The sequence below is a fragment of the Prionailurus bengalensis genome, chromosome C2 (assembly GCF_016509475.1).
Source record: "Prionailurus bengalensis isolate Pbe53 chromosome C2, Fcat_Pben_1.1_paternal_pri, whole genome shotgun sequence".
Taxonomy (NCBI): Eukaryota; Metazoa; Chordata; class Mammalia; order Carnivora; family Felidae; genus Prionailurus; species Prionailurus bengalensis.
The window spans coordinates 117,035,063-117,059,299 of NC_057350.1; the positions used below are offsets into that span (position 1 = coordinate 117,035,063).

At 36.7% G+C, this 24,237-nt stretch overlaps 1 pseudogene; it reads left to right on the top strand.

Moving 5' to 3' along the window:
• Positions 1 to 24,237, top strand: part of LOC122491025 — a 98,536-nt pseudogene that overhangs the window by 43,609 nt on the left and 30,690 nt on the right.

Here is a 24,237-nt window from a genome sequence, read left to right on the forward strand (position 1 = left end):
CCGTAACCAACCAACCAGCCAACGAACAAAACTGTTTTGCAGAATGAACAGCAATTCATAATTATCTGTTGGTGTCGTATGAATAGAATATGTATGACTTTCACCATAGTAAAGGCTTAAAAAAGCAAAAAAAAAAAAACCCAAGCAAACCCATAATTATCTCAACTGATTATAAAAAAGACATTTATTAAAATTCATCTGTATGCGTGTATATACCTAGAGCAAGTTTTAGGCCTAATAACTAAATACAATAAATAATCCTGTATAAATTAAACCCAAATACATTTATATGCAGTCACTGCTATTTTTTTTTTTTAAGTAAGCATTACATTCAATGTGGGGCTTGAACTCTTGACCATGAGATCAGGAGTAGTATGCTTTACCAACTAGGCCAGCCACACGCCCATACACTCAGTACTATTTTTCACTGTTGCTTCAGGAGACCTACTCTATAATAGGCATAAATATGGAAAGGATATGGTGAAAACGGTGTAATTTGTAAGTTACATAATACAAGGAAAATCCAGGAAAGTCTTCAGAAACAGTAAGAATTCAGTAAAAGAATTAATCCCAAAATAAATATACAAAATTATTATGTAAATATATCAGGAAAAGAGAGTTATCAACAATAGCAAATACGATAATAAAAAAGAACACAGAAACCATAAAACACTTCGAAATAAATCTATCAGGAATGAACTTAACAAGAAGTAGGCAATCGGGGCGCCTGGGTGGCTCAGTTCGTTAAGCGTCTGACTTCAGCTCAGGTCATGATCTCGCAGCTTGTGAGTTCCAGCCCTGAGTCGGGCTCTGTGCTGACAGCTCAGAACCCCCGGCCTGCTTCGCATTCTGTGTCTCCCTCTCTCTCTGCCCCTCCCCAACTCATGCTCTGTCTCTCTCTCAAAAATAAATAAACATTAAAAAAAAAGAAAACAAGAGATAGGCAAAATTGTGTAAGGAAAACTTTTAAAAATTCACTAAAGAGTTGAAAACTGCCTTAAAGCACAGAATCACATGCAATATTCTTGGATGGTACTGCTCTGTGTCTTAGAGATATGTTTTCTAAAAATTAACCCATGAGGTGCCTGGGTGGCTCAGTGGTTAAGTGTCCCACTTCAGCTTGGGTAATGATCTCCCTGTTCATGAGTTCGAGCCCTGTGTTGGGCTCTGTGCTGATAGCTCAGAGCCTGGAGCCTGCTTCGAATTCTGTGTCTCCCTCTCTTTCTGGCCCTCCCTTGCTCACTCTCTCTCTCTCAAAAATAAATAAACATTAAAAATTTTTTTAAATAACAAGAAAAAGAAAGAATTAAAAAAATTAAAAAATAAATAAAAATTAACCTATAATGAATACTAATTAATAGCCCAATTGAACTGGAGGGAAAAAAACCTTACAATTATTTCAAAGTTCATTAAAATAATACTTACATGAATATAACTAGAAAAATAATTTAAAATAAAAATAAGAAAGATTTGCTCTACCAAGTATTAGAAGTCTGTTTTAAAAATATAATGAAATTGTCCCTGGAAAAAAATCAATGGAATGCACTAACAATTCCCGAAATAGATTTATGTGTATATGAGGATTTAGTATGTAATAATAAAGGTTTTTCTTACTGTGGTGGGGGTAGGATGGATTAAAGAAAACATGGCATTGCAACAATTTGATTCTGATGAAAAAAATATTGTATCCTTTCTTCATACCAAAGTCTCAAGTGAATTAATGCCAAAAATCTGAGATGAATTAACAATTTAACGGGAAGAAAATAATCACAAAATTAAAAGAATATTTAGGAAGTTATTTTTATAATTTTAGGGTGGGGACAACTTTCTCAGCAAAAGACTGATAGTTTGAATTACATAAACACTTATAATGAACAATAAAACAATAGAAAATGTAGTAATGAGCAGGATCATGAAGAAAAGAATATATAAATGGCCAAAAAAAAAACACATGAAAAGTTGTTTAGGAAGATATTTTTCAGGTATGAAATTGGATAGGACTTAAACATTAACATTTTTAGTATCGATATGAGTGTAAATTAAACACTGGTATCTTTTTAGATATCAAGTAAGTAATATAATTTGAGGTTACTTAGACAGTTATCCTAAGAAAGTAATTAGATAAGTGTGTGAGGGTTTGTGTATAAGGGTACTTTTTGCAGTTTTGTTTATATTTCTTAAAATGGTAAAAACTTAATGTCCAATGGTGGGGGGTTACGACCATTTAAAATGGTTGACATTAAAAAGTATATATACCACATTATTAAGAGAAAAAGAGAAAGTTATGCAAACAGCTGAAGGCAGATAACCTCCAAGACTATTTTATAAGGGTGCATAACAACAACTATTAGTAATAATTATCTCTGGGTAGAAGATCTTTTTTTTTCTTCATAATTTTCTGAAAAGTTTGCGGTCGGTGAGGATGAATTTTTCTTACAATTAGAAAAGATGAAAAAGTTGACATGGCTATTTGCATTAAAAGAGTCTTATTTAACTGAATAAGTAATGAATGAACTAATTCTTCTATGTTTTCACTTAGTTTCATACACTATTTTGTTGGGGCCATAGTTTTCCAACATCCAGTGACTTTATCATTTTGCTTGTAACTCTCCAAAAATATGACTTTACTCATTTCTAGATAACTTTATTTCAAACAATACGTATAACTTGAAAGCCATTAAAATATTTAAATACATGACTGAAACTTAAAAACAAGACATGCATTTGCCATAATTGCTTCATTTTTATTTCCCTACTTTGTCCTTAATAAATATCATGTTTTTTTTTTCTTTCTGTGATGCAGAGTATCAGAGATCACCTGTGAACCAGGGATACGTAAAATTCCGTTCCCACATGGCACTGAGTACAATACATATGCTTTTGCCTCTCACTGTATTGTAATTAACTTGCTAAAGTTTCACAGGACATTAATCTACCCGTTTAATCGTTATAGTTCATTAAGCACATTATTTAGTATGTGGTCATATTTTACATTCACAGCATTCCTCAAAACAATTTTATTAGTTATTTCTCACATATTGTTATTAAATTATGAAATGTAATCCAACAGAACAAAAGCACTCAAAAATAAAGTTGTCTCTAGTTCTGGCTCCAGAGAGAATCTGGAGTACAGCAAGTAAAGTTGTTTACTACTTGTTTACTACAACAAGTAAAGCCATGGAAGTCCTTTTCTGGATCAGAGCTGTTTCTACTAGATCTAAGTCCGTTTAAGAAAACCTAAAATGGTCAGAAAATAACTGGTTTTACCCTTCAGTCTTACTACATGATGTCCAGATTTTCAAAACTATGTTTAGCTGATATTGCATGTGACTATTAATCCTAAAATTCACCATGTGAACTAGATTTCTTGTTAGCCCTTCAAGGAAGTTCATTACTGATTGATAGTGTTTCCATTTTTCTACCTGCCAATACGGTGTGTTTCTTTGCATTTTCATGTATTTTTATTTAACGTTCATAGAGAACACGGATTGGGTTTGTGTCATTCCCTTTAATTACATGTCAAGTAGAAAACCCACGTCGTGCCATGGCCACTCAAGAAAAAACAAGCAAACAAACGTGGGAAGGTTTCCTCTACTCATCTTCTTCCCAATACATCTCCAAGTTCTGTGAATTGTTCTTTAAAATGTATGTAGGATCTTTCATTTTCTCATCTCTTCTGTCCATCCATTGCCTGGACTTTTTCAATAGCCTCTACATTGGCCTTCCTTGCTTCAGGACTTCCTACATAGCCCCACCAGAACGGTCCTTCTAAATTTACCCCTCAAGATGTCGCCTGGACCTTTAAAACCCTCAGTGGCTCTCATCTGCCTGGCAAGAGTGAAGCTCCTTGGCTGGCATCATATGTTCTTCATAATGGGGCTCCTTCTTTTAATCTTCAGTCTCATCATCCTCCATCCAGCTTCACACCTGTTTGAGTTTGGATAAGTTGCTACCGCTACCTAGGATGAAATCCTTATAGAAAATTTTGTTGGTCATTTAAGGTCTTCAAACTTCCAGGTCTACAAGTATCATTTATGGTACTGTTCCAAGGGCCCCATACCTTGAGATCCCAAGGACCTGGGTATTTCCGACATAGGTAATGAGCCCTGCACTGGTGATTTTCCACCCAGGCTGCACATTAGAATAACCTAGGGTCTTGAAGAAAGGTGGGGTGGCACTCACAAGATGTTTCGACAATGGTGTGACTTAAATACTTCCCAGGTGACTTCTAATGTTCAGCAAGAAACCACTCAGAACCACTGAACTAGACTTTGAAAACACTGCTTTAAAAACCATGTTCAGAAAACAACTCTTCTGTGAAGAATTCCTTGATCCTTGAGACAGAATACATCACTCCCAAAGAATTGATTCCCTGCTAGAATAAAAGCCATGAAAACAGCCATTCTATATTTGCCTTTGCAAACTCAAACACCTAGCTAAATTCCTATGTAAGTGTCCTCTCTTTCACACACACAGACACATACTCACATTTTCTCTGCCTCTCACTTCTCCCCCTTTTCTCTCTCTCTCTCTCTCTCTCTCTGCCCCCCACCCTTTTTTTTCTTTTGTTCTCTCTTGCTCATTAAGATTTGAGAAAACCCTCTGGAGCTAAAGGTGATATCATATTCTATGTCAGATGAGCTATGTAGTCATCAGAAACCATCCCAACAAAATCAACCAATCAATAAAAACCATTTTGTTCACTAAGCACCTGGTCTTGTAAAAAGGAAATATAAATGATTAAAAATGAAATTGTCCTTAGAGAGTACAAACATTGTTTTCCTAGCTGAAAAACAATCTTCACATTATGTATTGTACTCTGTCACCTCCTAAATACTCTTTAGCTGTACTTTCAGGCGTCAGCTCTCCTTTTTCCTTTCCTTTGAAGTGTCTGAGTGTGAGATGGCATGTATTTATTTGGTAAATAAATTAAAAACATTTATTTATTTCCCTGCTTTGAAAACTTTTTTTTTTTTGAGAGAGAGAGGTGGTGTGCGTGTGCATGAGCAGAGGAGGGGCAGATGGAGGGGAAGAGAGACTCTTAAGCAGGATCCGTGCTCAGCACAGACCCCGATTTTGGGCTCAATCTCACAACCATGAAACCATGACCTGAACCGAAATCAAGAGTGGGATGCTTAACCGACTGAGCCACCCAGGCGCCCCTGAAAGCTTTCTTAAATCTCAATAGTTTCCTTCTTTTTTTCCCTTCAGTGTTATTAGATGATAGTCTGACTTTTAGGATTAAAAACTTACTTTCTTAACAATGCTTTAAATCAAATGTCCCAACCCATGAAGAAATAAAGACATGATCCTTTTAGCATGTAGGGACCATCATCCCAGCATTTCCTGGATATCATCCTTTGTACCATCACTGCCACTTAACGGACTGGCCTTACTGTTAGCCCACTGGGTGACAGTCCATTGTGTTTATATGGGAGAGCTGATATGTACATGAAAACCCTTATAAAACTTATAAATACATACAGCAAAACCAAGAAAAAGAGAGAGCAACACAGGGAGAGATTGGGCAGAAGCAACAACAAAGAACAAACCATAAGAAGTGGTTATAGCCCCAGGGAACATGAAAAGGGGAGAGATTGGCACGAAAGTAGGGAAAACAGATTCAGTATAGAGAAGATTTTGCTTGGGATAAAGATGACATATGCCCTAGAAAATACTTCAAGAGACATAAATTATGAAAGGAATATTAGAAAACTGTAAATGCATGTGAATACTCCTCACATAGATCCATTCATGGGCATGGAAAAAGAAAACGTCGAGATAAGTGTTTTCTAATGCTACTAATTGTTTTCATTAAGCAATTATGTGCTTGCCTGAACTTTGAGCACATGCTGTTATTTATATGAAATGTTTACCACACATACATGGTCCAAAGGAAAGAAAGCTGGTAAAATTGAGTTAAGTCCTCAAATATTCCATTATAATGCTTTCATTCTCTGGAAAGCACAAATGTAGATGGTATTTTTTATTTGTGAAGTGTAAAAATAAATTTTACTTGACACTCAGTACTGTAGTGTGTATTTTTATATTATTATTTACATTTGTTTACTTGTATATTTAGATATTATGTACATTATATATTTTTATATATTTTATTTATATTTTTCTTATATTCATCTTACTCCATATTCTTCCACATTCATATAGAAGAAGTTGGCTACATTTGGAGAGAATATCCAGCTAACCATTACTTAGAGAAAGTTAAGACTGTGTTTATGGGGAGGTAATTATGATTTAATCATGCCAATATGTGCTCTCTGTAGAGAACTGTTTAAAAGTGAATTGGAAATTTCAACAGTCCAAAAGCCAGGGGAGCTGAAACCTTTGAATTTCTATTGGCTTGATCTGGACCTCATGGCTTGATCTGGACCTCATTAGCAACTACAGAAATAATTTTTGCTAAAATGGTCCTGACCTGATAACTCAAGTTTTCCGTATTGAAATGGGATTCAATGCTGTATCAGGGAAGCCTAAATATCTGCTAAGTTAGATCATCAACCACAGGGTGGCCAACAAGACCTGACTTGGGTTTTTGTTGTTGTTGTTGTTGTTGTTGTTGTTTGTATATTTCAAGGTTGGCCAGCCAGTTACCTGGCTGGTTTTTCTTACCCTGACTTTTAGATCCCAAACTGGAACCTCAAAAAATGGTAAACCATTATAAAGGTAACACCACAATATTGAGAGGTTGTGCTTACTAAAGAGTTCATAGAGTAGGTAACTGTCACCTGTTGTTATCTCCAAGTTTCTGAATCTCATTCTCACATTTGGTAGTCCCCTACATGGGAAACTTTTCCAAAATAGAATTTTTTAAATCTACATTTTCCTCCTCTGTGCTAAGTGCATTTTCTACTAATCAGATGCACTTGTATGAGGTTTAATTTGGAACAGATGTGAGGAGAGGGCATCAGGTGTGGAGTGGCAGAGATGGAGATATGTGAGATTTCCAGTGGCCTTGGCAGTTTTCTTGTCATGGAACCAAGCATGGTTCTGGGCTTGGCGATGGAAATGGCTGACTTCAGCAAAAGTACTGTGGTTCTGATGTGGGCAAGGTCAGTTCTGCGGTGTGATGAGTGGAATAATTACTGTTAGCTGAACCTAGAATCTATTCCCTCAGTGCTTCCAAAAGTTCTGTTATATTTCTAATATTTCTTAATAATCCTCTACAACTTAAAATAACTGGAATAGATTCTACAATCTGCAACCAAGTGTATATGTTAGAATAGAGAATTACAATTTAAAATAATACCTCTAGGGACTCCTGGGTGGTTCAGTCAGTTAAGCGTCCAACTCTTGATTTCTGCTCAGGTCATGATCTCAGTTTGTGAGACTGAGCTCCACACTGGGGCTCTGTGCTGACAGTGTGGAGTCTGCTTAGGATTCTCTCTCTTCCCCCCGCCCCCCCCCATTCCTCTCCACTCATGCTCTCTCTTTCAAAGTAAATAAGTAAACATTAAAATAATAAAATAGTACATTATTAGGACCTACCATTTCATTTTCCAGGAAAAAAAAATATTGGAGACTCCTCCTTTCGTGAAGTAACGTTTCTCCAGGGACAAACAATACTGTCTGATTGCTACTGTGCCTCCAGAACAGCATTACATGTTAGAAATAACTGCTAAGATAATTGGACTAGTCACTCTCCCCATGCAGCCTATGCAGCTCTGAAATAATTTTAAATAATGAAATGTTTTAAAGTAAGCTACTTTGTTGCAAATTAGAAAATTGGAAGAAAATGTTAGTAATGTCCCTTGAAAGAGGCCAGTTATCACCTAGATTTTCATATTCTTACTTTGTGAAACATTCCCTGTAATTTTCTTCCCTTACTAAATCTCTAAACACTTCTAATGGTTCAAAAAATGATTCATAGAGAACTTGAAGAAAGAGCTAACCATCGAGTGATGAGGAAAATGAAAAAGATGGACTGGGTACCAATTTCTGTTTAGAAAAATCTGAACACACTTGGGAGGACCACAAAGATAGAGATTCCAGCTTTCACCATCAGATGAAAAATTTGGTGGGCGTATGCATTGCTTAAAAAAAATCTCATTCATAGAATCCTAAAATTTATAGAAATACGAAACCTACGTGATCTAGTTCAACAACTTAATTGATAGGCAATTGATTCACCTACGTTGTGGGGGAGGGGCTTAAAAATATATTTATGCATTTCCTCATGCGTATGTGTCTTTGCCACTCATCCAAAACATGTGGGCAAATGCCACTCTCAAGTAAGCCTTCATGCTTCCCACTTTTCTATATCCAGTAGCACACCCCCACATGTGTATGTGTATGTGTGTATATATAACTTTGGGAAATGCATCTTATATTTTTCTTTCTATGACATCACAATACACAATTAGTGGTTTCTAGAGCCATTAAACTTTGCTTCCGGAACAATACACATAAATCTTTATATTTATACACATATACAAATATAATTGTGGTGGGTGGAATGACATGAAATAAGACCTAAGGGTCTTTTACTTAGAATTAACCTGTATCCGGTGATGATTTATGGGAAATACAAAGACTAGAATGCTATGCAGATGTTCATTGTACAGTATGAATAGCAATGTTAAAGTACATATATAGGAATCTGGTCTCTTACCTCCAGAACAAAAGCCTCGATTCCGGCCTCCTCCTCAATACAAAATTATCTTGGGAGAACAGGAAGAAAACTCACAGAAATGCAGCAAAAAGTACATAAACAATCGAAATTCAGCAGCAAGGAAGACATAAAAAGTCCTTAGTGAGTCAGATGTAAAGTTTACAGTCTTGTTTTTTTCTTTAGTCTGCATTTCAATGGTCTTTCTATTTTTGTTAAATGTACGTGAAAGGAAAGAGTCTTATTAGAGGTTTGTTGACTAGCTGCTCACTTTGATAGGCCGTACATGGTGCATTGAGACTTTTAGCTGTCAGGTACAGATGGAAAAGGAAGTATTCTTAGATTTGCAGTGACTATTCTCCACAATTCTCACAAACACATATTTTGAACTAGGTATATTTGCTTTCTCTATCAGCTAAATGCTGATCTTTTACCAGAAACAATATAGAATCTCAGAGTCTGTACATATATTGTCTTTGTAGAATAAGATGGTCAATGAAGCAGTCACTGTTAAAACCTCATGAGAACAATTAAATCCCAGCAATTAAGCTGATGACTAAATTTGGCGGTAGAAAAATGTTAATGACATACTTACTGTAGCCCTTTCTGGAAGGGCAAACTTACTTTCTTCACCCCTCCCCCAACCCAATTCCTTTAATCAAAATGAACAGACAGAAATGATTAAAAATACCTTATGAGTACCTAGAACTAGGACTTGGGAGGATACAACTAGAAAGAGCTGGAAAATATATTCTCAGAGTGTCAAAGTTTCAAGCTTTTCTTTTTTATATATACAAATATTTTTAGACAATCAAAATGTATTCATATGAAGATCGTTTTAATAATGAGCCTAGAAAAAACACATTAAACTCCAAGGCTTTTTTGCTAATCCATTTAGGTTAGGTTTTTACAGCATTTTGTATGGGGAAAAGAAATAACTTATTATTTGTGCTCAGTGACCTTGAACTCTAAAACTGAGGGTTGAAAGTGACTAGGAGAGGCAGGAAGCAAAACCCATAATTGAGTCTAAATATAAATGTGGACTTTTGTGTCTGAGTGAACTTCAAAACTGTTTTTGATATGATAGATCTCTTACCTATGTAAGAGTTCATCCAAAATAGTTGTTTTCCTAGTATTGCATAAGGAACAACTAAGGATGTAAATGTATCATCTTTTTTTTTTGTTTATTTAACAAAAATTTGAGTAGATATAATGTGCCAGGTGTTTTTGCTAGATCCTGGAACTACAGAACAAATATTCTACCTTCAAGAAACTATTTGAGGAGACAGATGCATATTTTTAAATGTTTATATGAATACTATAATGCAAATGTGCACAGAGTATTCTGAGAACACGAAGAAGAAATACCTCTTTTAGCATGAGGGTCCTAGGCCAAAGGAGGATTTGACTCCTTAACTGTGACTTCAAAAATGTACTTGGACTAGGCTGGATAGAAGATAGCAAAGGACACTCAGGGTCCTGGGAACAAAAGCATGGATGGAAGACATACTCTAGGGGATTTGTTGGTTGGTCTAAATATATTTCCACAGATGTGGGATTCTATCATTAAAATATATTTGATTTTGTAAGTTTGAATTCACTTTGAGAAACATAGCAGCAAACTTTAAATAGATATTGTGATAATAATTATTTGTCGATTCAAAACCACTCTGTGGATGAATTTATTTTTCCTTAGGTACAAGGTATCGAATTCACAGTATTTGCTTCTATCAAGAAGTTCTAGAGACTTTTCTGGACTCTTCCCCAGGCAAATTCTTCTTTTTAATGTACTTTCTACCTTTGATCTACATTTTCTCTGGAAATAGATGAAGCCTATAGGCTTACCACAAAAGCAAGGTTTTCCAGCCTCAGCACTACTGACATTTTAGACTAGATAATTCTTCATTGGTCTGGAGCTGTCCTGTACATTATAGGATGTTTAGAAGCTTCCCTGGCCTTTACTTATGAGGTGTTCATGGAAGATTCCCACCCTTCCAACAGTTGTGAAAATCAAAATATCTCTAGATATTGTAATACATTCTTTGGGGGACAAATCACCACTGGTTGAAAACCACTGCACTAACATAAGCACTAACATAAGCACTAACATAAGCTGAATGGGGCTCAAATGTTTGACTTTTAGTAATAATATAACATTGAAAGATTATTAGGTGACTTATGTAGGTAGTATTCAGCCACCAAGTGCCAAATCACTCGCAATAAAAGCCAAAAGTATACTGGACAGACATATATTAGGAAAAGTCCTATGCTGGTGTCAGCATCATAACCCCTGCTAGTGACATTGTCATTCCTTCCCTGAGCACACAAGGCAGGTCCAGCTCATCTGTGACCTGTAAGAAAACTGGAATGACTAAATCATCTTTCCTGAAGTGATGCTACACTCTAACCCATGGTTCTCAACTTCAGGTGCCCTGTGGAAACTTCTGAGATTTATTTTTCATTTTTCAATTTTTAAAAAATTTTTATTTAAATTCTAGTTAGTTACCATGTAGTGTAATATTGGTTTCAGGAGTGGAATTTAGTGACTCATCACTTACATATAACACCCAGTACTCAACACAAGTGCCCTCCTTAATGCCCATCACGCCTTTAGCCCATTTCCCATCCACCTCCCCTCCAGCAACCCTCAGTTTGTTGTCTATAGTTAGGAGTCTCCTATGGTTTGCTTCCTTCTCTTTTTTTCCCCATCCCTATGTTCCTCCTTTTTGCTTCTTAAATTCCATATGTAAGTGATATCATATGATATTCACCTTTCTCTGACTTATTTCGCTTAGCATAAAACATTCTAGTTCCATTCATGTCATAGAAAATGGCAAGATTTTATTCTTTTTGATGGATGAGTAATATTCCATTGTGTGCATGCGTGTGTGTGTGTGTGTGTGTGTGTGTGTGTATCGCTTCTTCATCCATTCATTGGTTGATGGATATTTTGCCTCTTTCCATAGTTTGGCTATTGTTGATAATATTGCTATAACATTGGGATGCATGTATCCTTTCAAATCAGTATTTTTCATCCTTTGGGTAAATGCCTGGTAGTGCAATTGCTGGGTCATGGGATATTTCTATTTTTAACTTTTTTGAGGAAACTCCATACTGTTTTTCGGAGTGGCTGCACCAGTTTGCATTCCCACCAACAGTCCTCAAGCATTCCCGTATTGTTTGTGTGTTTAGTATTTGTTTTTGATTTTTTTGAGAGAGTAGGGGAAGAGCAGAGAGAGGGGAATAGAGGATCCAAAGAACGCTTTGTACTGACAGCAAGTCTGATGCAAGGTTTGAGCTCAAACTGAAATTAAGACCTGAGCCGAAGTCTGACGCTTAACCCACTGAGCCACCTAGGTGCCCTAACAGGGTTCCCCTTTTGGAGGAGATTTAAGGAATAGTGAAACTTTGATTACTCTGCAACGTTCTGATTTAATTTAAACAATACTGATACCCCAGTTACACCCAGAGGTTTGGATTTAATTGGATTTAATTGGCGTGAGGTGAGGCCTAGGTATTAGAAGTTGTTAAAGTTCCCATGAGATTTTAATGTGTTGCCAAGGTTGAGAAGCATTGCTCCCTTTACCTTACCTTGGGCTACGAATCACCCTTTTTTTTTTTCTTTTTAATCTCCATTTTGTTCAGGGATATTGAGAGGCAGTTAACTCTTCAGTTATACATATATATAATTATATATCATTAGTTTTTATAAAGGTCATGAATTTAGTGTCTACTTTAAAGCTAGTAATTTAGTTTTTAGAACTGGGAATTTAGTCTTTAACCCACTCTTTCCCAAACTTGTCTGCACATCAGAATCAGCTGATTTTTGTATTTTTCAGGCTCAGGTCACATCCCAATTAATTCTCAGTCTCTGGGGGTGCTCCAGTGTATCAGTTATTGGTGAAGTTTAACCAAGTGATCCCAGTGAGCAGATGTGTTTGGAAATCACTGTTTTAACCAGATCTGGAAAGGGATCTAATTGTTTGAGCCCAGTAGATATAGATCATTGGTTCTCATCTCTAGCTGCACATTAGAATCACCTGGGGAGCTTTTAAAACTCCTGAAACCCAAACTGCACCCCAAGTCTATTAAGTCAGAATTGCCTGGGGGAGCGGCCAGTCACCAGCAGCTCTTAACATTCCTTAGATGATTCCAATAAGTAGTCAAGCCATGGGTCTCAGACTCTAGCATGCCTCAGAATCACCTGCAGGGTTCAGTAAAACAGATTTCTGGGTTCCATACCCAAACCTTCTAATTCAGTAGGTCTACATTGAGGCTCAAGACTTTGCATTTCTAGCAAGTTCTCAGTTGCCACTATTGTTGCTGGTCCAGGGACCACACTTTGAAATTTAATCACTGGTTTAGAAAATCAGGTTAATACGGGCACCTGGGTGGCTCAGTTGGTTAAGCGTCCGACCTCGGCTCAGGTCATGATCTTACCAATGTGAGTTCGAGCCCCATGTGGGGCTCTGTGCTACCAGTTCAGCACCTGGAGCCTGCTTCAGATTCTGTGTCTCCCTCCCTCTCGGCCCCTCCCCTGCTCACACTTTGTCTCTCTCTCTCTCTCAAAAATAAATAAACATTAAAAAATTTAAAAAAAAAAAGAAAATCAACTTAAATGAAAGATGAAAAGTGACACATGGAAAATTAAGTCTAACTTCCAGGAATTTCTCCAGTGCTGCCTATTTTACTGATTTTTGAATTCTATTATTTAAAATTTCCATGAGAAGGAGCACCTGACTGGCTCAGGAGGAAGAGCATGCGATGCTTCATCTCAGGGTGGTGAGTTCCAGCCCTATGTAGGGCATACAGAGTACCTAAAAATAAATAAATAAAATCTCCATTATAACTATTTTAATATTTTCTTCTTTTTCTTATATTAATTCTCTTCCACTTGAATTAGTTTTCCCTTTTTATATCCTGCTTCTTCTTCTTCTTCTTCTTCTTTTCATTTCATTAACCCAAATGAGGGTATCTACGCAACGGCAGTAAATACAATGTCTGATGAAGGAACGATGATTGCAGAAGTTGAGGCTCCACAGAGGGAGAAATGAGCACCTGCAGCAGAGCAGGGTCTGCTTTAAGGTATGCAGATTGTCCACCAAGTGCTAAAGTACTTATCCCTCACAGAAGGTTTAAGCTGTATGGAATCCTTGCCCCATTTCTCTGGCCCCAGGACTCATTTGGGAATCTCAGGTATCTGCCCTCCTACTTTAGACAGTAATATGTACAACTTTAGGCAGATGATGAATGTTTGAGTCAACCACTCAGAAAGCCCTGGAGGAAGTTGCTGAGTTTGCCATTCTATAGCCCAATCATTTTCTTGTTTCTATAACAGTCTATATGACGCTATTCTTCTCTCTCCATACCTTCCCCCATATCCACCCCCACAAACACCAAAAATAAAAGAAAAAAAAACTTACTTAGAAACAAATTAGGGAATTAGAGAAAGATCAAACAAACTGTACAGTAGAAGTAATCAAACAAATTGTGCAGAAGTAAACTTCACAATTAAAAAACAACAGCAAAATAACCAGACAGAAAATCAACACGTGAGCAACATCTTACACCAATGGGATCTAACAGACATAGAGAGAAAACTCTACCCACCCACAGCAAAATATACACTCTTCTCAAGTATACAGGGAACATTCTCCAGGGCAGAGTGCATTTTATGCTACAAAACAAGTCTTAGTAAATTTAATAAAATTGAAATCACACTACACATCTTTTCTGATCAAAATGGAACACGACTAAAAATCAATACAAGGAAAACTGGAAAATCTACAAATATGTGGAAATGAAATAAAACATTTTGAAACAACCAATGAGTCAAAAAAGAAATCACAAGAGAACTTAGAAAATATTTTGACACAAATGAAAATAAAAATATGACATTCCAAACTATGGGATGCAGTGAAAACAGTGCTAAAATAGAAATATATAGTTGTTATTGCTTACAATAAAAAAGAAAGATTTCAAATCAAGAGCATAATTTTATAACTTAAAGAACTAGAAAAAAAAGAACTAAACCCAAAACTAGCTGACATAAGGAAATTACAGAGATTAGAACAGAAATCAACAAAATAAAGAAAGAAGAAAAAAGTACAGAAAATTCATAACCAAGAATTATATTTTTAAATTTTTTTTTAACATTTATTTATTTTTGAGACAGAGAGAGACAGAGCATGAACGGGGGGAGGGCCAGAGAGAGAGGGAGACACAGAATCTGAAGCAGGCTCCAGGCTCTGAGCTGTCAGCACAGAGCCTGATGCGGGGCTCGAACTCACGGACCGTGAGATCGTGACCTGAGCGAAGTCGGACGCTCAACCGACTGAGCCACCCAGGCGCCCCCCAAGAATTATATTTTTAAAAGATAAACCAAATAAATAAAACTTTGGCTAAATTAACTGTGTAAAAAAGAAAGGAGATTCAATTAAATTGGAAATGAAAAAGGTGACATTATAATCAATCTTACAGAAATAAAAGAATTATAAGAGAATGCTATAAAAAATTGTATGCCAACAAATTTGATAACCTAGATAAAATGTATAAATTCCTGAAAACATAGAGCCTACCCAAACTAATCATGAAGAAATAGGAAGCCTTAGCAGATCTTTCACTAGTAAAGGGATCGAATCAGCAATCAAAAACCACCCAGTAGGGGCTCTTGGGTGGCTCTCTTGGTTAAACGTTCAACTCAGGTGACTTTGGCTCAGGTCATGATCTCATAGTTTGTGGAATTAAGCCCCAAGTTAGGCTCAGTGCTCACAGCTTGGGATTCTGTCCCTCTCTCTCTGCCCCTCCCCAGCTCATATTCTCTCTCTCTCTCTCTCTCTCTCTCTCTCTCTCAAAATAAATAAATAAACTTAACAAAAACAACAACAAAAATCTCTTACCAACAACAAAAAAGCCCAGGACCAGAAGGCTTCATCAGTGAATTCTATCAAATATTTAAAGAAGAATTCACATCAATCTTCCTCAGTCTTCCAAAAATTGAAAAGAACACTTGAAAAGTCATTCTATGAGGCCAACATTACCCTGATACCAAAGCCACACCAAGACAATACAAGATACGAAAACTATTGATCAATGTCCCTGATGAATATTGATATAAAAATCCTCAACAAATACCAGCAAATCTATTTATACACATTTATACACAATAACCAAGATTCCAAGATTTATTTCTGGCATGAAAGGATGGTTCAACTTATAAAAATCAGTCAATTTTGTATGATCACATTAATATAATGAAGAACATAAACCACATGATTATCTGAACTGATCCATAAAATATCTGACAAAACTCAACATCCTTGCATGATAAAAACACACAACAAATGAAGAATAGAAAAAAAAAAAACTACTTCAACATAAAAAGGCCATAAGTGAAAAGCCCATAGCTAACACCATATTTGATGGTGAAAGACTAAAATCATTCCCTCTAACATCAGGAATAAGAGGAAGGTGTATGCTTTTGTCACTTCTATTCAACATAATTCTGGAAGTCCTATCTAGAGCAATTAGGCAAGAAAAAAAAAAGCATCCAAATCAAAAAGAAAAACTAATACCTCTGTTCAAGACAAAATAATGTCATGGGTAGAAAACCCTATAAAGATCCCACAGAAATACACATTAGAACTAATAATAAATGAATTTGGCAAAGTTGCAGGATACAAAATCAATACACAAGAATCAGTTGTGTTTCTATATGTTAACAATGAATGATTCAAAGAGGGAATTTAAAAAACAAGTTTACTTACAATAGCGTAAGAAAGAAGAGATATTTAGGAATAAACTTAATCATGGAGGTAAGAGACTTGTACACTGAAGACTGAAGGAAATTAAGAAATGCTGCTGAAGGAAATTACAGAAAACAATGAAATGGAAAGACAGCCTCTGTTTATGGATTGAAAGATTTAGTAATGTTATGATGTCAATACCACTCAAAGTGATCTATGGTTTTAATGCAATCCCTATCAAAATCTCAATAATATTTTCGAAGAAACAGAAAAATCCATCCTAAAATTCATGTGGATTCTCAAGAGACACCGAATAGCCAAGAAAATCTTGAAAAAGAGGAACAAAGTTATAGATCTTATACTTCCTGATTTCAAGACTTATTACAAAGCTACAATAATCAAACCAGTATGATACTGGCATAATGACAGACGTAAAGACCAATAAAATAGAACAGAGACCCCAAAAATAAACCCTCACATTTATGGTTAAATGATTTTCCATAAGGGTGCCAAGACCGTCCATTGAGAGAAAGAACAGTCTCTTCAACAAATGGCATCAGGAAGATTGGATATCCTCATGCAAAAGAATGAAGCTGGATTGCGAGCTTACATCATATACAAAAATTAGCTCAAAACAGATCAAAGACTTAAATGGAAGACCTAAAACTATAAAACTCCTGGAATAACACAGAAAAAGCCTTCATTACATTGGATTGGCAAGTATTTTTTTTAATATGACATGAAAGCACAGGCAAGAACAACAACAAAAAAATAGACTAATGGAACCACATCAAACATAAAAACTTCTGCATATAAAATAACCCAATCAGTGTAAAGGCAACCTACATAATAGGACAAAATGTTTGCAAGTCATGTATCTACTAAGGGCCAATATCCAGACCATACAAAGAACTTCGAAAACTCAACAACAGCAACAAATAACCCAATGAGAAAATGTACAAAGAACTTGAATAGACGTTTCTCCAAAGAGGTGACACAAATGGCCAACAAGCAAAGGAAAAGATACGCAACATCACTGGTCATTAGAAAAATGCAAATCAGAGCTAGAACGAAATATTACCTCACACCTGTGAGAATGGCTACTGGTAAAACAAAAACAAAACAAAATAACAAATGAATAACAAGTGTTGATGCAGATGGGGAGAAATCAGAAATCTTGGCACACTGTTGGTGGGAATGGAAAATGGTGTAGTCACTATAAAAAACAGTATGATGGTCCCTCAAAAAGTTCCAAGTAGAACAATCGTATGATTTAACACTTTCACTTATGTGCATATTCCCATAAGAATTGAGAGCAGAATCTTGAAGAGATATTTGCACACCTAGGTTCCTAGCAGCACTATTTACAATAGCCAAGAAATGAAAACACTCCAAGTATCCATCCACAGATGAATGCATAAACAAAATGTGTTATATGCACAAAATGAAATGTTATTCAGCTTTAAAAAAGAAAATAATACTAGCAGAGGACGTTTGGACATGAACTAAAACAGCTCTTTTGAAGGGTCTTTAGCCTGATAACCTTTGGATGTAAACCACAGCATTGACTTTTCCCTGGGGCTTTTAGCTTGCCATTCCTGTGGATTTTGGACTTCCCAGACTCTATAACTGTATGAGATAATCCCTTAAAATCTCTATCTCTATCACTATCTCATCTCTATCTCTATCTCTATATCATCTCTCTCTCTCTCTCTCTCTCTCTCTCTCTATGTATGTGTGTATGTGTATATACATATGTATATACATATATATGCATAATCTCCTATTGATTCTGTTTCTCTGGAGAACTCTAATATAGAACTCTGAGCAATAAATGGATAAAACTTGAGGACATTATGCTAAGCAAAATAAGCTAGGCACAAAAAGACAATGATAAATACTATATGACTCCATTTATATGAAGTATTCAGAATATTCAAATTCATATAAACATAAAAATGAATGGTGGTTGCTAGGGCCTGGGAGGACAGGGAAATGGGGAGTTGTCTAATGGGTGTAGCATTTCAATTGTGCAAAATGACAAAGTTCCAGAGATTGGTTGCACAACAATGTGAATACACCTGACACCAGTGAACTGTACTCTTAGAAGAGTTAAGATTGTTTTGTTTTGTTTTGTTTTGTTTTGTTTTACCACAATTAAAACAAAATGAAGCAAAACAGAAAACAATGACAAGCTATCACTACCTGCCTGGTTCTCCTGGATCTGAAATAAACTACAGAGTTAAAATTGGGAAACATCTGCAATGGTTTCAATGACAAAGAGAAGACACATGAGTTGGAATGCACACCCAAACTGAAATTGAATCAACAATTTCCAGCTGGCATTACAAATTGTAACAAATCAACAAATAGACAAAAGGCCAAACAAATGAGATATTTTCCTATATATAGCACACAAGGATGCATGAGGTACAAGGGCAAGGACACACGCCTCTATTCCACTCTCGGTGGCAAGTTCCTTATGGGATCTTAAATCCATTTAAGTCAACACAGGATATGTGGGAAAACTGAAGTTATTCAGAAAGGAACATCTTAAGAACTGAAAATATGTATTATAGGAATGTTATTTGAATGTGGAGGTTAGGTGTTTTACATATAAAAGTTAAGGGAATCCAGATTTCTTGATGTATAAACTAGAGTGGAAGAAAAAAGTTACTAAGTTATTATAAGGAGGAGGTTTTGCAACAGTTCTGTCTCCTTACACACTGAACTGAAGGATATGGACTTCAATTCAGGAAAAATTTTCCTGGGAGCAAGAGCAGCTAAACATTGACAAAGAGAACGGTAGGCTATCGGTATTGGCCGTGTAACAAAGAAGTCTGTACCCGAACTTAGGCGCTTAAAACAACACACATCCACTATTCATTATTTTACCATTTCTGTGGGTCTGAGCACGGTTTAGCTGGGTAATTTGCTCAGGGTCTCACAAAATTTACATCAGAGTATTGACGGGAGGTATAATCTCATGTTATCTCAGAGTCCTCTTCCAAGTTCACTGGTTGTAGGCAGAATTCAGTTTCTTGGGGCCCCTGGGTGGCTCGGTCGGTTAAGCGTCCGACTTCAGCTCAGGTCATGCTCTCACAGCTCGTGGGTTCGAGCCCTGCGTCGGGCTCTGTGCTGACAGCTCAGAGCCTGAGGCCTGCTTCTGATTCTGTCTCTCTCTGTCTCTGACTCTCTCTTACTCACATTCTGTCTCTGTCTCTCAAAAATAAATGTAAAACAAAAAAATTAAAAAAAAAAAAGAATTCAGTTTCTTGCAGCTGTGTGGACTGAAGCTCTCTTCTCTGGCACATGGCCCTTTCCACACCATTGGCACTTGCTTCTTCAAGGCAAACAGGAGAGAGTCTGTTGCTGCTCCTTGTGTCTTGCCTCTAGACTCTTTTTGAAATGGCTCACCTGATTAATTCAGCCCACACAGGATAATTCCTTTTTTGATTAATTCAAAATCAACTAATTAAGAACTAATCACATCTGCAAAATTACTTCACTTTTGTCATTTAATATAATAGAATCATGGGATTAATACCCCATGATATTCGCAAGTCCCACCCACACTAATAGGGAAAGGACTATATGATGCATGTGAAAGGCCAGGACTCTTTGAGGCCATCTTGGAATCCTGCCTACCACACAATCTCAATTTTTGCATATCTGACTCCAAACTATATCACTTTCTATTTAATTGCTGAATCTCACTCTAACTTTGGAGTAGATAGAAGTCCCATTTGTTCCTATCAAAAATGCTTGCAGAACATTTTCCCAAGAGGAAAACTTGTGGATGGGCCAGCCCAGCATAGAGGTAGAATAGTCAGCCTTTATGTGGTTGAAGGGGTACCATATCACCATGCCTGCCTAAAAGTGTCTTTCCAGGCTTGCAATAAAACCTGACATCACCTTCAGTAGAGCCACTCTGTGGGATTCATCCTCCAGAAGTATCCCCAGGTAAAAGTCGAGAGGTAAATGAGTTGGCGGGGATTGGTCTGAGGGTGGGGGGATTCAAATTTAATGTTGATGACACTCTTATAGGAACACCTCAGTGCTCAACTGAGATAGGAGTAATCTCCATACTTCAGGATTGACATTACAAGCATCCACATACGTGTTTCCTAACATAATATCCATTAAATAATCACACTTAAATCCTTTGTTGACTTCGAAACCAAAATGTCATAACAATCTCCCCTTTGCTTAATGATCTACAGAACGGTTGGGTTATTTTCCTTGAGGTCATTCCCATATTTCGTAGTTGCCAAGCAGATTGAAGTGATAGGAATTGCACCATTCCCTTTAGGAGACTATTTTTTTTGTTGTTTCAAATACATCAGTAGAGTTATGTTACATTTTCTTTTCCCCAGGGGAAATTCCTTGACTTTGCATAATAAATAAGGTGTCTTTATTAACAAACCTCAGAACTTCATCATTTATTATATTGCTTTAACTTAGCTACATTCTTTTTCCCCTTCTACTAAAGAACACTGTAGGTATTGACTAACACATGACATTTATTCATTTGGCATGCTTCCCTGTTTGTATGTCAGTGGAACATAGCATGATCCAGAGCACGCATGACGTTCTCTTCAGGAAAGAAAAGGCACATGTTTATATAAACTGTGGCTTACAAGATGTGTAACAAGTTCTGATAAAATGTTGATTCAATGTCCTAGCTGATTGTGCACATGTCATACGTGCTATTTAAGGAAAGTGACCACATTGTATAGATTTTTTTTCTTAGTGTCTGTTAAAGCAATAACACAGGAAGCATGTTATTATAACCTACAGGGATCATAAATACTAACCCTATAGCGTTTTTATTACCAACTTATATCAGAGGCAATCTGGCACTCTTTACACATAAGATCCTCCCATTAGTAAGCAGTCTTATATTACAGACATAAAATATTTGTAAGCATTTTTGACTTGGCCAAACTACTGCAGCTGTGTCACATTTGTTTTTCCTTATTTTAATATGAGCTTATTTAGATGAAATTGGAATTGCCTTCTTCTCCTGTAGATGACAGATCTGGTTTAGTGCCAGGCCACTTAGTGAGGCCTATCAAACAACGCTCTATTATGTACAGTGGCATAATTTGAAAATCACAAGACCACTAACTCATAACACATGTGAGTGTACTCAGTTGTTTCAAAGTCTAGCTTTTTACAGATGATTTTATATTCCATTTTAGAATGCTCTTTATTGTCTCTCCTGCAGATAGTTCATCTGATCATCTCTGAACTATTTTAACATTTTTTTACATTTTTTAATGGAATACACAGCTTTATATCATAACTAAACAAACACAGCAAAGCGACAAGTCAAAACAAATTTTCGTTCACTTTTGTGTTGCATCAACTTGCACTTGGGAAATCTATGAACTGGATCGGAGAATGAGATTTTCCTAATTGTGACTTCCTCTCATTCCCCTATCACTGACTCCCCTACCCAATGCTGGGCCATACTGCTCTCATTCAGGGGCTTCTCTAACATCCTAGGAAGTTGGTGGTTCCTGTCACCCAATGTATTTCCAGTAGTATCAAGCCGTAGCAAAGTAAGTACCCTTTCTCGATCTCCTCTCAAAAACTGAGAGAGTGAGACTCTAATCCTCAAGTTACATACTCCAAGGTTAGTGAGCAACAGAGGTTTTAAGCAATGCTTGTTTTTCAGGATTAATATGAAAGCCTCCTCCATCTACTGGGCACAGACACTTTCTCAACTCTGAATAATTTCGTAACAACTTCTCTGAACATCTGTTTACAACAGGAGACATTCTCACTATCCTGAAGACCCCCATGGGGGAAAAATTCTGCTCTGTACATTGTTTTGCTTCGCACTTTAATCTCTGCTTGACTGGTCTGGATTTTATCTATTGGCTCAGTTCTCAACTGACCTTGATCCTAAATACTATGTAGCTCCAAATTTATGTGATGAGTTACATATTCGTATCTGTTTAGTTCTTTTCTCAATTTTATGAGTAATCACTAACCTCTATATTAACGGGTTTAGACTGTTCTATTAGTGGTTTTAGACTACAAAATCTTTTAGGGCTGGAACTATAATGATAACTAAACAATGAAGCAGTATCACAGCACCCTGTTGGGTACCATCCAGGTTAGTAAATACTCAAAAACTAATTATCAGTGAATTATGGCAGTAATGATTTAGTGCATCAGAGAAATCCCATAAGGTACCCCAATGAGAAAAAGCTACACCCAAAGTGTAGCTAAGTTGGTAATAGAATAATAATATATTGCCCCTATAAGTTTCTGGCAAAGGGGACAAGCCGAACGTAACTAAAACAAGGGAATGAAAAAGTGAAAAAGAGCATGGCCAAAAGTCCCAAAGAGCAATGTTTTTATAATTATCACCTGTTGAAAAAAATTTAATGCAAGTTCAGCTTCAGATATCCCTGTAAAAGTGTGGTAAATTTTCGTTGAGGATCAGGAAACTAGACAAAAAAAAAAAAAAAACCATGTTTGTTACGCAAAGTGTGATTTTATTATTTGAGTTTTAGTTTCAGCAGAAAACATTGAAAAGGATGCAGAAAAGCACAGAACAATTGTTTTGACTGAATTTAACATTATCAGCCATTTTCCTTTTTCCTTCCCTTAATTACCTGGTTTGTTGACATATTTAGCAAGTTGGTTGGATAATCAGCATCACAAAATTCTGTAATATAAATCACAAATAGCTAGTGACCGGTTCTGTTGCCATAAAAACATTGTAAAGAGTGGTTTGCATGGGCTCAGAAAAAAGGCTTTCTTGCCATTTCGCTATTAGGAAACAAAAATGGCAAAGGACAGAATTTCACATTCACATGATAATCAAAAATAGTGTTCTCAAGGTCCATGTAAAGAAACATGGAACCAGATTACTTATTTTTCAGACACGTGTGAGAATTCGCAACCAATCAAACTTTCTTCTTTCCTCTTCCAACAAACACAACTGAAGTGCGAACTTTTAGGGATAAAGAGATAAAGCAACGTGAACACTTATGTTTTCTTCGTTACCCAATCAAAATTCCCAGACTGTACCTTTCATTAATTCTATGTTATTCTTCTAAAACTCCGTTTTTTCAAAAAATAATAATAAAGACAAAACATTTTTTAGAAGAACATATACTAAGTTTTCAGTTGGGGGATTTTTTTTTTTTTTGATGACTTCTGAAAGCCTTTTGACGTGGACTCCAAAAAAGGCATATATATATATATATATATATATATATATAAAATCCTTAGAAATGCGTTTTAAAACAGTAAAACCCTGAGAATTGCATAACTGGATACTCTCAGCTGCCGCTGTGAGAAAAATCGCGGTAGAGGGATGAAGCCTGAAAGTAAAATTTTAGCTGCTGGATAACGAGGACATTCAGCGTCAGAAGCGGATCAGCTGGCCAAATGGTCAACAGGCCCTCTCGGAGCAGGGTAGCTTGAAGCCAGTGGAGTTATTTGCGAGATGGGGAGAGAGGCCCACGTGACGCGCGCACGGATGGCGCGCACATGGCCCCCTCCCCCACTGGGCCTGTCCAGTCGGCTCCGCCAAGTGTGGACTCGTGATTCAAACTGACAAGAACCTTGCTCCCTCCCTGATCCAGAAAGAAAGAGCCTTGTCAAGTCGAATATCCTGCTTGCTACACAGGAGCCGTGGTGCCAGGAACAATGCGGGGAACTCAAAATGGGCCCTGGATCAGCCAGAGGCCTCGGGCCCTGGCGTGGCTGCTCCCAGGGCAGCGAGAAGTGTAACTGAAGCTTAAATGGCATTGCGTTCTTTTTTGGAGGAAATGCTGGTTCGTTTTTGTTGTTTTGTTTGCTTTGCTTTTCTGTTATTTGCTTACTTCTGAACTTTGAAGG